At 43.6% G+C, this 16,998-nt stretch overlaps 2 pseudogenes; one reads left to right on the forward strand and one right to left on the reverse strand.

Annotated features, from left to right (window-relative positions):
* Nucleotides 1-1,077: 1,077 nt before the first annotated feature.
* LOC142261069 (U2 spliceosomal RNA) lies at nucleotides 1,078-1,283 on the reverse strand (annotated as a pseudogene).
* A 13,487-nt stretch (nucleotides 1,284-14,770) lies between these two features.
* Nucleotides 14,771-14,976, forward strand: LOC142261070 (U2 spliceosomal RNA; annotated as a pseudogene).
* The last annotated feature ends 2,022 nt before the right edge of the window (nucleotides 14,977-16,998 follow it).

Here is a 16,998-nt window from a genome sequence, read left to right on the forward strand (position 1 = left end):
GAATAAAAGGGGTCCAACACCACATCCCCACAGGTGCACACCCACCCATCAAAGAGAGCTATAAGCCAATACCACCTTCACATTGCCAGTGTACCAAGGACATGTTGAGCAACATGAAGGCGGCTGGGGTTATCCGTGACAGTTGTAGCCTTTGGGCAGCTCTGTTGATCCTGTTAAAAAATAAGGACGGCACCACTCCCCGTATTGAGGAATCGCTAGCTGCATTGAGAACTGCAAATTATTTTTCTACCCTTGATCTCACTAGTCACTATTGGCAAGTGTCCGTTGCTGAGGCAGACCGGGAGAAGACCGCCTTCGCCACCCCTATGGGTCTCTGCGAGTTCAAAAGCATGCCCTTCGAGCTGTGCAATGCGCCAGGAACCTTCCAGAGGCTGATGGAATGCTGCTTGGGACAAGATTTTAGGGTGTATAAAAAGGGAGATTAGATCCCGTGATCCCAACGTATTGTTACACCTCTATAAATCACTTGTAAGGCTACATCTGGAATATGGGAACCAGTTTTGGGCTCCACATTTTAAAAAGGACATTCAGAAGTTAGAGTCAGTTCAAAGGTGGGCAACTAGACTACTACAAGGAATGGAAGGCCTCCCATATGATGACAAGTTGAAAAAGTTATTAAGTGATTATTGGCTGCAATGGGGCTTTCTGGCTGGTGACAGCCTCTCTTCTTAGCACACAGGAACCACAATCCCTACACCATGCTTCAATGGATTCTCTCATCCCAGCCCAGTAAAACTACATATTTTACACAGTCATAAGCAGCCAAAAGGGATCTATTCTATTCAATTGCAAATGATCTAGATAAGACTGAGAATAAGATACTGCACGGGACATAGCAGAGTTGGTCAAGTTGAGTGGAGATGAGTTTGCTATTTGGCACAGCTTTTTGCATCAATAAAGCAAGTAAAAGGTGTGAAAGATAAAAAAAAGGGTGAAAGTGTGTAAAGTGAATTGGCCAAATTGAGGTGCATATAAAGTTTTTGCTTTCTTTCAATTCACTAATGGGGCTCATTTGAATCAGGTGAATTGAGTTCTGCTTTTGGAAACTGGGTTAAGAAGGGGTGCACCGGTCCTGGAGGTACTGCAATACCAGGTCAATGCGTGGAGTGGACAGAGCAAGATTTTTTCCATCTCCTTGTTCTAAAAATCCATTTAATATATGGTCCCCAGAGAGGGGACGTATCAGATATTAAACTGATAAGAACAGATTTAATTTTTTTTTTTTCTGTTTATCAGTAGGACTTCAAAATAACAAAGGTGATCGCCTCCCGTTGCCTGGGAACCGTCCAGGCACAAGAGGGCTATGTGTCACCAGAAGGCGCACACACTTCCTCAAGGCCGGCAGACGTGCAATCCCAGGCACCTTCCAGTACCGACCAAGGTAGCGTCCTCCGAAACTACACTTGATCTTAGCCAAAAGGCCGATAAGCTATAACCCGAATTGGTTACGGCCTTGAGTGGCACCCTGGCCTATACCGGACACATCTTAGGGAGAGGGAGACAAACCCACGCCTACAGAAGACATTTTGTCACCCAAGCCAACCCTTGAAAAGGCTGTTTTGCAGAGCAAAAACAAGAAGAATGGTGCTTTTTGCAGCCGCCGCCCACTGCAATGAATCTGAATAACTCCTCCTTTTGGACACAAGCACCTCCCCTCCCCCTTGCAGTCTTTCCAATTCATGATACAAAAAGACGGACGGACAGGACAGGACAGGACAGGCTGCCTGACTTTCCGTCACTGCCACCCTTTGCCATCCTTGCCCGTAGAAAGCCCTTTCATCATCCCCAAACCCTAATCTTTTCCCTTCCCTTCCCAGATGCGTCTCACTCCCTTTCATTAGGAAGTGAGCGCAGCCTTTTCTCCGTTCTGCACATGCGCGACGTTAAACACAAATGCGCAGGCGTGCGTTCCATTACCCTCACTGCATTCCACTCCCATACAGGAAGTGGGCGCAGTTATTACTACGGTCGCACATAAAAGAACCCACGGCCACCACTGCACATAGCTGACTCCACCACAGGACACCCACTTCTACACCAACGCAGGTAAGACAGGATCGGCACCTCTATGCTCCCGTTACAATCAGGCTCAGTCACCATGTGATAACGCTCTCAACTCTTTAGTTGCAGGCTCCCCTTGCTTCACCTCCACTGGCTGTGCTGCCATTTCCTCTCCCACCTGGAAGGTATACTTTATTCCACTATTTTCCTGTTTCTCTCTTCCCCCTTTTCCCATAACCTACTTTTATCTGCATCTGTGGGGTATCTATATGCTATTTACATCATAGTTTTATTCATTAATATGGAAGGGAAGAGTGCCCATGAGAGTGTTGAACTGCGGAGAGCAAGAGATTAAGCTGCTCCGATTTGCCACCATTGATAAGCTGTTCTCAGTAGATACACATGCTATCCAAACAGCAGCATCCACCATTGCTTCAGCCCACCCATTCAGTGACAGCTCACCAAGTCAGCCAGAGGAGTGGTGTAAGGAATTACACGTAGGCACTGACTCCACACCTTCACATCACAAGAAGGGGGTCTACAGGCTAGTGCAAGAATACGAGCAAGTCTTCAGCAAACATCCGCTAGACTTTTGAAGAATAAAAGGGGTCAAACACTACATCCCCACAAGTGCACACCCACCCATCAAAGAGAGATATAAGCCAAAACTACCTGCACATTACCAGTGTACCAAGGACATGTTGAGCAACATGAAGGAGGCTGGGGTTATCCGTGACAGTTGTAGCCTCTGGGCAGCTCCGTTGGTCCTGTTAAAGAAGAAGGACAGCACCACTCCCCTGTATTGAGGAATAGCTAGCTGCATTGAGAACTGCAAATTATTTTTCTACCCTTGATCTCACTAGTCGCTATTGGCAAGTGTCCGTTGCTGAGGCAGACCGGGAGAAGACCGCCTTTGCCACCCCGATGGGTCTCTGCGAGTTCAAAAGCATGCCCTTCGAGCTGTGCAATTTGCCAGGAACCTTCCAGAGGCTCATGGAATGCTGCTTGGGACACCGAAACTTTGAAACGGTACTGCTATACCTTTATGATGTTATTGTTTATTCTAAAGCAAACAAGATTTTAGGGTGTATAAAAAGGGAGATTAGATCCGGTGATCCCAACGTATTGTTACCCCTCTATAAATCACTTGTAAGGCCACATCTGGAATATGGGGTAAAGTCCTGAGCAGGTTGATAACCATTGGTTTGAGCATGGTAGGGTGTAGTGCGCATCTTCCTGCATCGGTAAAAGCTGCAGAAGTCCTTGAAGATTTCCGCTTCAAAGGCTGTGCCTTGATCTGTGAGGACTCTCTCTGAGTAGCCATGAGGTCTGCATAAGTGTGCTTGGAAGACCTTCGCTGCAGTATGGGCCATTAGATCTTTGACTTGTACCACAACCATAAATCTCGAGTAGTTGTCTACCATCGTAAGTGCATACGTGAGCTCGCCTCGATATTCTGCAACAAAACTCCCTTTTTCGATTTCAGTTTCAGCAAACACTCCTCTTCCTGTAGAAAATATTTATCATTACCTAAGACAGTCATTCTAATGCATGACAATATTAAGGCAATTTAGTTAAAACTTGTTTTAACTCACCTTTAAGAGGATTGATGTATTTCATGGTCAATCCAGGTTTGTCAGTGATGGCACTGACATAATGTATGGCGTCTTTTTCGGGCGTTATCCTTTGCCTTTTCATTGTGAAAATCCAGTTGCCTATATCAAAGCAAATTCTACTACTTGTAAAGTATGCAGAAAATGAAATGTAGAACATATAACATCAACTGCTTAGGAACGCATCATAGGTTAGTACTTAAAAGGATATTGTCATGTTCTAGTCATAATGCAAGCTGGACATTTTTCATGTTACCCTGTAATCGCCGGCCTGTTCTAATGCTCACAAGCCAAGATATAGGCTCAGCTGCTAAGGCTTCCCTCTGCCTTCTGAATGAAACTTGAATATGTCTGGGTCACTGTGTATATAGCAGGTGCTCAGAAAAAATAAGAGTCAATTCAATAGAAATAGCTCTGGCACACTATAGTGATCAATAACGTAAGAAAAGAACTCTTGGGATGCTGAAAATTCTTTATTTGTGCAAAAGGATAATTCATCCAACGTTTCGACCTTGTTTTTAGGTCTTTATCAAGGATAAAGTTATCTAAGATCATAAAGGGTTACAAAACCATATAAACACGTAATTAGTACATAGTACAACATAACAGTACAATATATTGCTACTTGAGAGTACAATGGGTCAAATGACCATGATGCACATACAAAAAATTTTTCCAAAGCCATAGTGAAAACATTTGTACTGAGGAAAGAAAATTTCCACATGACCTATCTGGAGAAACATTCTGGATCAAACAACCAAAAATAGTCAAGCAGGTAAATACACACCTATATGGATAACAGGATGATATGTGTTCAATTGTATAGCGTCATTGCCATTAAGGTACAAATGGAAAACTTGCAATCCTATATAGTGAAGGAAATGAACACATATCATATCAAAGAACACAGGAACATGGGTGTGAGAAAAACCTCAATGTTTATACTTTGTTCTTTATAATGGTGTGAACATGTTTATGTCTCAGTACCTTATGCACTTGAGAATTCTAGTGAGTAGATCATGAAAGCCTATTTCAGAACTGGAATCGGTAAATAATTGTAGGTGGAATCTAAATGAAAAGATGGTACAAGTGTTATCATGACACGTGGGCTATAACACAATGGACCGTGTGACAAAGAAGAAAGGAGAGAAAGAAGAGGAAGAAAATGCAACTACCTGTAACATTACGTGATAGTCACTGGTAAGTATCACTTGACAATTCAAATGAAAAAGGATTCCTTTATTAAAGGGTTCTCAGTCGCCTCAGGATCATGAAATACTAGGGTAAATGATATGAGAATGGGTAAGAAGCACCACTAAAGGAAATATGAGATGCAGGACATATATCTATAAACCCCTGAACTACATGATAGAAATAAAAAGAAGAAAAAAGAAAAAAAAGAAGAAAGAAGAAGAACACATAGAATGCGGAAAGAGAATGGGTACAACTACCTGAGTTACTGCAGGGAGGCCCCTGGTTGGTATTGTGAGGGTTAGTGGAATTCCTTCACTGAAGGGTTCTCAGTTGCCTCAGGTTCGTGAAAAATGCTATAGACAAATAATGCCCGGAGAAAAGGGGTTCATATACAGCGAATAATGGTAATACAAGGTACATGTGTCACATGTAATAGTATATATATATATATTGTACTAAGCTCTACACCAGAAATAGAAAGTAGTCCCTCTGCCTTCTGTCTAGGTGCCCTGAGTTATGTCCTGTAAACTGTCACAGGGACCCAGACACACATGTGTAGTAGGGGAATATCCCTGCTGAGATGCCAGTGCTAGAGCACTCGTTTGCTGTGGAGTTGAACGCTATGTGAGCAGTTCTTACCTTCAATGAGCAGAAGTCTCTTTTTTCAGATTTCAATATCTCTGTGGGTATCTGGCAGAAATATGGAATACTCTTTACTGCTAAGACCCTGTACACCACTCCCACTAAAGGGGGCTTTACACGCTGCGACATCGCTAATGCGGAGTCGTTGGGGTCACGGAATTTGTGACGCACATCCGGCCGCATTAGCGATGTTGCTGCGTGTGACACCGATGAGCGATTTTGCATCGCTGCAAAAACGTGCAAAATCGCTCATCGGTGACATGGGTCTCCATTCTCGATTATCGTTACTGCAGCAGTAACGATGTAGTTCGTCGCTCCTGCGGCAGCACACATCGCTCCGTGTGACACCGCAGAAATGAGGAACCTCTCCTTACCTGCCTCCCAGCCGCTATGAGGAAGGAAGGAGGTGGGCGGGATGTTCCGGCCACTCATCTCCGCCCCTCCGCTGCTATTGGGCGGTCGCTCAGTGACGTCGCTGTGACGCCGCACGGACCGCCCCCTTAGAAAGGAGGCGGTTCGCCGGTCACAGCGACGTCGCTGGGCAGGTAAGTATGTGTGACGGGTCTGGTCGGTGTTGTGCAGCATGGGCAGCGATTTGCCCGTGTCGCGCAACAGATGGGGGCGGGTATCCACACTAGCGATATCGGGACCGATATCGCAGTGTGTAAAGTAGCCTTTTATAAACTGTGTAAAGGATTTTAAGTAAAAATCCACAATAAACCAGCGCTAGATGGGTTTTTATAATTTTATTAATAGACCACAAATAAAAAATTTTTTGCTATCCTTGTTTCAAGACAGAGTATTTGATAATATACAATACACTGATTATTACTAAAACCAAGGACCACATAAAACAAGGACCACATAAAATAAAAAATGAAAGTAATGAGAATAAAATTCTTTTGTATAACCAATTAACTTCGAGGTGATACAATATTCACATTGATTTAGTTTTACCAGTCTAATGTAATGCCCCGGCCGGTGGCATATATTTTGTTTGGTTAATAATTTAGACTTATACAATGAAAGATGTACTATACCACCCCTGGCTAACTTACAAGTTTTAAGTTGTACAATATAAGTTTGCGACGTTATATTCATATATAGGAAGGCAAACAATATTGGCAATTTAGTGGCACCCACCATACGTAATCTTACAGCACCTAATAAGGGAGGATTATTTGGCCTGAAAGGTTTTTTTCCATGCAAAAGCTGTATAGTATGTAAGAATACAAAAAATATTTCACGGAAATCCTTCTTACAGGGGCAGTCAGAAGTCATGATTAGAGAATTTATTACATGTCAATCAAAGGGAGTAGTATATTGCATTCAATGTCCCTGTCAGAAAAAATACATTGAGAGAACTATTAGACCCCTATGGAAAAGGGTGGGTGAGCACATTAGAAGTGTTAAAAATAAATGTACTAAGCACCCCCTATCCAGACATTATGTGTTAAAACATGGAGGGTCCTTTAAAGGATCCCAAGTATGGGGCGTACAAAAAATAACTAAGGATTGGAGAGGTGGCGATTTCATTAAAAAAATGTCACGAGCAGAAAGCCAATGGATTTTTGAATTGAACACCTTGAAACCATATGGACTCAATAATGATATAGAACTGTTTGCTTTTAATTAATTTATATTTTTATAGGTAGAGGAGTAATAGGTACTGATAATAATACGGAGAGAAGGAAAAAAAAAAAAAAAAAAAAAAGCGATTGTCATGGAGATATATGTGTATATATGCATAATATATATTAAAATTGGTGCTTCACTTGCCCAAGGTTGATGTAGATATAAGGGGCTTTTCATATTATAGCAAATTTATATTACACCTTTATGATGTCCTTTTGTTAAATTTATTGTTGAAAAAAAGCATATGCATATATACACATTGTCTTCCCAGTATATGATGATACAAGCAAGGCTATATATAGGTCTTTTTAGAAAAACCTTTAGAAAAACCTTTGCACATAATTATATTATATGGCTATTATGAACGGTCTTTCACAAATTGATATATGTAGTGGTCATTGAATGTTGGTTGAATTTAAACATTGTTTAATTTTATGCAAATTATAACCAATTAAATATATGCATAAATAGTGCTCTAGGCAACAGCTGAGTTATCCTTGAGGAAGGGGGCCGTTACACGCCCCCGAAATGCGCGTCGGATCAGGACTCTGTTTTTGCCTACCTCACCTGTGCGGTGATAACCTGCCAAGTAATCTCTCCCTCGTGTGGAATCAACCGGCTTCCACTGGACACGGTACGGATTGCCTGCTGGAGAGGTTGAGAGGTTACCGCTGACATTTCCTTTGTCTGCAACCAGGATACATTGGTACCTCCAGCGGTTCTGCATTGCTCGTTTGGAAGCGGATCGGAGCCTTGTGTGGTGCTAACCTGCCAAGCAACTTCCTCCTGTGTGGAATCAGTCAGCTGACACTGGATACTGTCTGGACTGCCCGCTGGAGAGGCTGAGTAGTTACCGCTGATCTTATTGTTGTCCGCAGCCAACATCTTGGTGCTTTCAGTGGCTTCGTACTGCTTGATTTCGAAAGTACATTTGGGAGAATACGGGACCGGCTGGTTTGTGGCCTTGTGAAGTGTTATAAAGGCTCTGTAAAGAGGGATGTCGGTAACCATACATCTCCCCCAGAGCCAGCACTAGTCGCGGCCACTGGCCTCAAAACGTCCGCTCTGGAAGTCTAACAGGTCAATCCTGTACATAGCGGTTCCAGCCTAATCAACGGAGAAATCCGGGGTGTTTTTTGCGGTCAAGTTGTTGTGAGGTTTATTCCCCCAGGCCCTGGGGGCGAATATAACGTCGCAAACTTATATTGTACAACTTAAAACTTGTAAGTTAGCCAGGGGTGGTATAGTACATCTTTCATTGTATAAGTCTAAATTATTAACCAAACAAAATATATGCCACCGGCCGGGGCATTACATTAGACTGGTAAAACTAAATCAATGTGAATATTGTATCACCTCGAAGTTAATTGGTTATACAAAAGAATTTTATTCTCATTACTTTCATTTTTTATTTTATGTGGTCCTTGTTTTATGTGGTCCTTGGTTTTAGTAATAATCAGTGTATTGTATATTATCAAATACTCTGTCTTGAAACAAGGATAGCAAAAAATTTTTTATTTGTGGTCTATTAATAAAATTATAAAAACCCATCTAGCGCTGGTTTATTGTGGATTTTTACTTAAAATCCTTTACACAGTTTATTAAAGGCTACTTTACACACTGCGATATCGGTCCCGATATCGCTAGTGTGGATACCCGCCCCCATCTGTTGCGCGACACGGGCAAATCGCTGCCCATGCTGCACAACACCGACCAGACCCGTCACACATACTTACCTGCCCGGCGACGTCGCTGTGACCGGCGAACCGCCTCCTTTCTAAGGGGGCGGTCCGTGCGGCGTCACAGCGACGTCACTGAGCGACCGCCCAATAGCAGCGGAGGGGCGGAGATGAGTGGCCGGAACATCCCGCCCACCTCCTTCCTTCCTCATAGCGGCTGGGAGGCAGGTAAGGAGAGGTTCCTCGTTTCTGCGGTGTCACACGGAGCGATGTGTGCTGCCGCAGGAGCGACGAACTACATCGTTACTGCTGCAGTAACGATAATCGAGAATGGAGACCCATGTCACCGATGAGCGATTTTGCACGTTTTTGCAGCGATGCAAAATCGCTCATCGGTGTCACACGCAGCAACATCGCTAATGCGGCCGGATGTGCGTCACAAATTCCGTGACCCCAACGACTCCGCATTAGCGATGTCGCAGCGTGTAAAGCCCCCTTTAGTGGGAGTGGTGTACAGGGTCTTAGCAGTAAAGAGTATTCCATATTTCTGCCAGATACCCACAGAGATATTGAAATCTGAAAAAAGAGACTTCTGCTCATTGAAGGTAAGAACTGCTCACATAGCGTTCAACTCCACAGCAAACGAGTGCTCTAGCACTGGCATCTCAGCAGGGATATTCCCCTACTACACATGTGTGTCTGGGTCCCTGTGACAGTTTACAGGACATAACTCAGGGCACCTAGACAGAAGGCAGAGGGACTACTTTCTATTTCTGGTGTAGAGCTTAGTACAATATATATATATATACTATTACATGTGACACATGTACCTTGTATTACCATTATTCGCTGTATATGAACCCCTTTTCTCCGGGCATTATTTGTCTATAGCATTTTTCACGAACCTGAGGCAACTGAGAACCCTTCAGTGAAGGAATTCCACTAACCCTCACAATACCAACCAGGGGCCTCCCTGCAGTAACTCAGGTAGTTGTACCCATTCTCTTTCCGCATTCTATGTGTTCTTCTTCTTTCTTCTTTTTTTTCTTTTTTCTTCTTTTTATTTCTATCATGTAGTTCAGGGGTTTATAGATATATGTCCTGCATCTCATATTTCCTTTAGTGGTGCTTCTTACCCATTCTCATATCATTTACCCTAGTATTTCATGATCCTGAGGCGACTGAGAACCCTTTAATAAAGGAATCCTTTTTCACTTGAATTGTCAAGTGATACTTACCAGTGACTATCACGTAATGTTACAGGTAGTTGCATTTTCTTCCTCTTCTTTCTCTCCTTTCTTCTTTGTCACACGGTCCATTGTGTTATAGCCCACGTGTCATGATAACACTTGTACCATCTTTTCATTTAGATTCCACCTACAATTATTTACCGATTCCAGTTCTGAAATAGGCTTTCATGATCTACTCACTAGAATTCTCAAGTGCATAAGGTACTGAGACATATACATGTTCACACCATTATAAAGAACAAAGTATAAACATTGAGGTTTTTCTCACACCCATGTTCCTGTGTTCTTTGATATGATATGTGTTCATTTCCTTCACTATATAGGATTGCAAGTTTTCCATTTGTACCTTAATGGCAATGACGCTATACAATTGAACACATATCATCCTGTTATCCAATAGGTGTGTATTTACCTGCTTGACTATTTTTGGTTGTTTGATCCAGAATGTTTCTCCAGATAGGTCATGTGGAAATTTTCTTTCCTCAGTACAAATGTTTTCACTATGGCTTTGGAAAAATTTTTTGTATGTGCATCATGGTCATTTGACCCATTGTACTCTCAAGTAGCAATATATTGTACTGTTATGTTGTACTATGTACTAATTACGTGTTTATATGGTTTTGTAACCCTTTATGATCTTAGATAACTTTATCCTTGATAAAGACCTAAAAACAAGGTCGAAACGTTGGATGAATTATCCTTTTGCACAAATAAAGAATTTTCAGCATTCCAAGAGTTCTTTTCTTACGTTATTGATCACTATAGTGTGCCAGAGCTATTTCTATTGAATTGACTCTTATTTTTTCTGAGCACCTGCTATATACACAGTGACCCAGACATATTCAAGTTTCATTCAGAAGGCAGAGGGAAGCCTTAGCAGCTGAGCCTATATCTTGGCTTGTGAGCATTAGAACAGGCCGGCGATTACAGGGTAACATGAAAAATGTCCAGCTTGCATTATGACTAGAACATGACAATATCCTTTTAAGTACTAACCTTTGATGCGTTCCTAAGCAGTTGATGTTATATGTTCTACATTTCATTTTCTGCATACTTTACAAGTAACTCACAATTTTGCCTCTTGTAACATACTCCCACCACCACTGTGGTAAAGCTTCAATTACAAATTCAAACGCACAAAAATCTGTTATAGATATACAGATTTTCAGAAAAGCTCAAGAGAGTCAGAAATAAAAAATACTTTTTCTTTATTTAGATATTTTCACTATTAAAATTACATATATACAAAACTCCACTGTATAGTACCTATGGACTGGTCAAAACAGGTCAGAGAAATCATAAGCCCGCATTAACAAATGGATTAAGAATTCATAATGCCCTATACTTGAAATAAACATATATAAGGCTCTAATGAAAATTCAAACTTCTTTTTTCCAAATGCAGGGTTATTCAGTAAACAGTAGACATAGTTACATCATGTGGTAAGTGATACTAAAGTGCACATACCATTATAACATTATCCTATACTACTCTGGGATTCACAATCTATTTAATACACTCCCAAGTTATTGTGGATAGGAACCGGGTTGTAATACTATTGGGGTTGCACCATAATATGCCACCCAGCTTTCAATGAGAGCAGTAAACCCACTGAACCACCACAGAGATAACTAATGTCCGTTACCTGTTAGGGAGACCTGAATTCCACGTCCTGCGACCCCAACACGTGTTGGGGTCGCAGGACGTGGAATTCAGGTCTCCCTAACAGGTAACGGACATTAGTTATCTCTGTGGTGGTTCAGTGGGTTTACTGCTCTCATTGAAAGCTGGGTGGCATATTATGGTGCAACCCCAATAGTATTACAACCCGGTTCCTATCCACAATAACTTGGGAGTGTATTAAATAGATTGTGAATCCCAGAGTAGTATAGGATAATGTTATAATGGTATGTGCACTTTAGTATCACTTACCACATGATGTAACTATGTCTACTGTTTACTGAATAACCCTGCATTTGGAAAAAAGAAGTTTGAATTTTCATTAGAGCCTTATATATGTTTATTTCAAGTATAGGGCATTATGAATTCTTAATCCATTTGTTAATGCGGGCTTATGATTTTTCTGACCTGTTTTGACCAGTCCATGGGTACTATACAGTGGAGTTTTGTATATATGTAATTTTAATAGTGAAAATATCTAAATAAAGAAAAAGTATTTTTTATTTCTGACTCTCTTGAGCTTTTCTGAAAATCTGTATATCTATAACAGATTTTTGTGCGTTTGAATACTTTACAAGTAGTAGAATTTGCTTTGATATAGGCAACTGGATTTTCACAATGAAAAGGCAAAGGATAACGCCCGAAAAAGACGCCATACATTATGTCAGTGCCATCACTGACAAACCTGGATTGACCATGAAATACATCAATCCCCTTAAAGGTGAGTTAAAACAAGTTTTAACTAAATTGCCTTAATATTGTCATGCATTAGAATGACTGTCTTAGGTAATGATAAATATTTTCTACAGGAAGAGGAGTGTTTGCTGAAACTGAAATCGAAAAAGGGAGTTTTGTTGCAGAATATCGAGGCGAGCTCACGTATGCACTTATGATGGTAGACAACTACTCGAGATTTATGGTTGTGGTACAAGTCAAAGATCTAATGGCCCATACTGCAGCGAAGGTCTTCCAAGCACACTTATGCAGACCTCATGGCTACTCAGAGAGAGTCCTCACAGATCAAGGCACAGCCTTTGAAGCGGAAATCTTCAAGGACTTCTGCAGCTTTTACCGATGCAGGAAGATGCGCACTACACCCTACCATGCTCAAACCAATGGTTATCAACCTGCTCAGGACTTTACCCCATATTCCAGATGTGGCCTTACAAGTGATTTATAGAGGGGTAACAATACGTTGGGATCACCGGATCTAATCTCCCTTTTTATACACCCTAAAATCTTGTTTGCTTTAGAATAAACAATAACATCATAAAGGTATAGCAGTACCGTTTCAAAGTTTCGGTGTCCCAAGCAGCATTCCATCAGCCTCTGGAAGGTTCCTGGCAAATTGCACAGCTCGAAGGGCATGCTTTTGAACTCGCAGAGACCCATCGGGGTGGCAAAGGCGGTCTTCTCCCGGTCTGCCTCAGCAACGGACACTTGCCAATAGCGACTAGTGAGATCAAGGGTAGAAAAATAATTTGCAGTTCTCAATGCAGCTAGCTATTCCTCAATACAGGGGAGTGGTGCTGTCCTTCTTCTTTAACAGGACCAACGGAGCTGCCCAGAGGCTACAACTGTCACGGATAACCCCAGCCTCCTTCATGTTGCTCAACATGTCCTTGGTACACTGGTAATGTGCAGGTAGTTTTGGCTTATATCTCTCTTTGATGGGTGGGTGTGCACTTGTGGGGATGTAGTGTTTGACCCCTTTTATTCTTCAAAAGTCTAGCGGATGTTTGCTGAAGACTTGCTCGTATTCTTGCACTAGCCTGTAGACCCCCTTCTTGTGATGTGAAGGTGTGGAGTCAGTGCCTACGTGTAATTCCTTACACCACTCCTCTGGCTGACTTGGTGAGCTGTCACTGAATGGGTGGGCTGAAGCAATGGTGGATGCTGCTGTTTGGATAGCATGTGTATCTACTGAGAACAGCTTATCAATGGTGGCAAATCGGAGCAGCTTAATCTCTTGCTCTCCGCAGTTCAACACTCTCATGGGCACTCTTCCCTTCCATATTAATGAATAAAACTATGATGTAAATAGCATATAGATACCCCACAAATGCAGATAAAAGTAGGTTATGGGAAAAGGGGGAAGAGAGAAACAGGAAAATAGTGGAATAAAGTATACCTTCCAGGTGGGAGAGGAAATGGCAGCACAGCCAGTGGAGGTGAAGCAAGGGGAGCCTGCAACTAAAGAGTTGAGAGCGTTATCACATGGTGACTGAGCCTGATTGTAACGGGAGCATAGAGGTGCCGATCCTGTCTTACCTGCGTTGGTGTAGAAGTGGGTGTCCTGTGGTGGAGTCAGCTATGTGCAGTGGTGGCCGTGGGTTCTTTTATGTGCGACCGTAGTAATAGCTGCGCCCACTTCCTGTATGGGAGTGGAATGCAGTGAGGGTAATGGAACGCACGCCTGCGCATTTGTGTTTAACGTCGCGCATGTGCAGAACGGAGAAAAGGCTGCGCTCACTTCCTAATGAAAGGGAGTGAGACGCATCTGGGAAGGGAAGGGAAAAGATTAGGGTTTGGGGATGATGAAAGGGCTTTCTACGGGCAAGGATGGCAAAGGGTGGCAGTGACGGAAAGTCAGGCAGCCTGTCCTGTCCTGTCCTGTCCGTCCGTCTTTTTGTATCATGAATTGGAAAGACTGCAAGGGGGAGGGGAGGTGCTTGTGTCCAAAAGGAGGAGTTATTCAGATTCATTGCAGTGGGCGGCGGCTGCAAAAAGCACCATTCTTCTTGTTTTTGCTCTGCAAAACAGCCTTTTCAAGGGTTGGCTTGGGTGACAAAATGTCTTCTGTAGGCGTGGGTTTGTCTCCCTCTCCCTAAGATGTGTCCGGTATAGGCCAGGGTGCCACTCAAGGCCGTAACCAATTCGGGTTATAGCTTCTCGGCCTTTTGGCTAAGATCAAGTGTAGTTTCGGAGGACGCTACCTTGGTCGGTACTGGAAGGTGCCTGGGATTGCATGTCTGCCGGCCTTGAGGAAGTGTGTGCGCCTTCTGGTGACACATAGCCCTCTTGTGCCTGGACGGTTCCCAGGCAACGGGAGGCGATCACCTTTGTTATTTTGAAGTCCTACTGATAAACAGAAAAAAAAAAAATTAAATCTGTTCTTATCAGTTTAATATCTGATACGTCCCCTCTCTGGGGACCATATATTAAATGGATTTTTAGAACAAGGAGATGGAAAAAATCTTGCTCTGTCCACTGCACGCATTGACCTGGTATTGCAGTACCTCCAGGACCGGTGCACCCCTTCTTAACCCAGTTTCCAAAAGCAGAACTCAATTCACCTGATTCAAATGAGCCCCATTAGTGAATTGAAAGAAAGCAAAAACTTTATATGCACCTCAATTTGGCCAATTCACTTTTCACACTTTCACCCTTTTTTTTATCTTTCACACCTTTTACTTGCTTTATTGATGCAAAAAGCTGTGCCAAATAGCAAACTCATCTCCACTCAACTTGACCAACTCTGCTATGTCCCGTGCAGTATCTTATTCTCAGTCTTATCTAGATCATTTGCAATTGAATAGAATAGATCCCTTTTGGCTGCTTATGACTGTGTAAAATATGTAGTTCTACTGGGCTGGGATGAGAGAATCCATTGAAGCATGGTGTAGGGATTGTGGTTCCTGTGTGCTAAGAAGAGAGGCTGGCACCAGCCAGAAAGCCCCATTGCAGCCAATAATCACTTAATAACTTTTTCAACTTGTCATCATATGGGAGGCCTTCCATTCCTTGTAGTAGTCTAGTTGCCCACCTTTGAACTGACTCTAACTTCTGAATGTCCTTATTAAAATGTGGAGCCCAAAACTGGTTCCCATATTCCAGATGTAGCCTTACAAGTGATTTATAGAGGTGTAACAATACGTTGGGATCACGGGATCTAATCTCCCTTTTTATACACCCTAAAATCTTGTCCCAAGCAGCATTCCATCAGCCTCTGGAAGGTTCCTGGCGCATTGCACAGCTCGAAGGGCATGCTTTTGAACTCGCAGAGACCCATAGGGGTGGCGAAGGCGGTCTTCTCCCGGTCTGCCTCAGCAACGGACACTTGCCAATAGTGACTAGTGAGATCAAGGGTAGAAAAATAATTTGCAGTTCTCAATGCAGCTAGCGATTCCTCAATACGGGGAGTGGTGCCGTCCTTCTTTTTTAACAGGATCAACAGAGCTGCCCAAAGGCTACAACTGTCACGGATAACCCCAGCCGCCTTCATGTTGCTCAACATGTCCTTGGTACACTGGCAATGTGAAGGTGGTATTGGCTTATAGCTCTCTTTGATGGGTGGGTGTGCACCTGTGAGGATGTGGTGTTGGACCCCTTTTATTCCCCCAAAATCTAGCGGGCTTCCCACCGGTAACCCGCTCCCCAGCTTGGATGGATGCTGAGGGAGCCCCTTTTGCCCGCAGGCTCTGGCCCTGGGAACTGTAGCCTTGGCGGTGACTGTGCTTCCCTCTACGGTGTGAGCTGTTGCCTTCAATCGGGTCTTGACTGCTGGGAAACCCTGGAGGTTCCTGTCGCTAACGGATTTGACCGGTTTTACGGCGACTCCTAGCCTGGTCGGGGTCCGTAGGCCCTGCCGGATGGTGCTGGCTTCTCATCACTCCCCGATCTGGTACCGGCGGGCCACCGCCCATCCCCGGTCCGTACGGTTCACTCCAATCAGCCTCTCCTGCAGAAGGTCACCACCGTCTGCCAACCTTGCTGAGTGCCCGGGCCACACACCCGGACACGGTCAGTCTCCTCTCCTCTTCACTTCTCTAACTCCAAAACTGATCTCTAATCTGACTCCTTTTCCCGCCTCCAGGACTGTGAACTCCTCGGTGGGTGGGATCAACCGCCTGGCCCACCCCCTGGTGTGGACATCAGCCCCTGGAGGAAGGCAACTAGGATTTGTGTTTAGCTTCGGTGTGCCTAGCCGGAGTGTAGAGTGTGTTGGTGTAGTACCTGTGACGACCTGGCTTGTCCAGGGCGCCACATTCCCCTATAGTAAAATGCAGACCGTCCGCGGGCTGCCCGTCCATCACCGGTTTTATTTTCACAACTGAAAAAGAATAAAACGGTAAAACATGTAAAAGCATCATAAACATTTTACAACGGTACAGCTTCCGCTCTTCTCCCACCCAAACAACCTGGCCCTGATGCTGCCCCTAAGAAGCGGGCAGCACCCCTTGACCCCAGTCCAGCACCAAGTTGCCCGAGCGGGTTCTGTGTCTTTCAGGGGGCCCACGTCCAAGGGGACCCCTGAACCCCCGGAGGATCGCCACCGGTTAC

The sequence above is a fragment of the Anomaloglossus baeobatrachus genome, unplaced genomic scaffold (assembly GCF_048569485.1).
Source record: "Anomaloglossus baeobatrachus isolate aAnoBae1 unplaced genomic scaffold, aAnoBae1.hap1 Scaffold_208, whole genome shotgun sequence".
NCBI lineage: Eukaryota > Metazoa > Chordata > Amphibia > Anura > Aromobatidae > Anomaloglossus > Anomaloglossus baeobatrachus.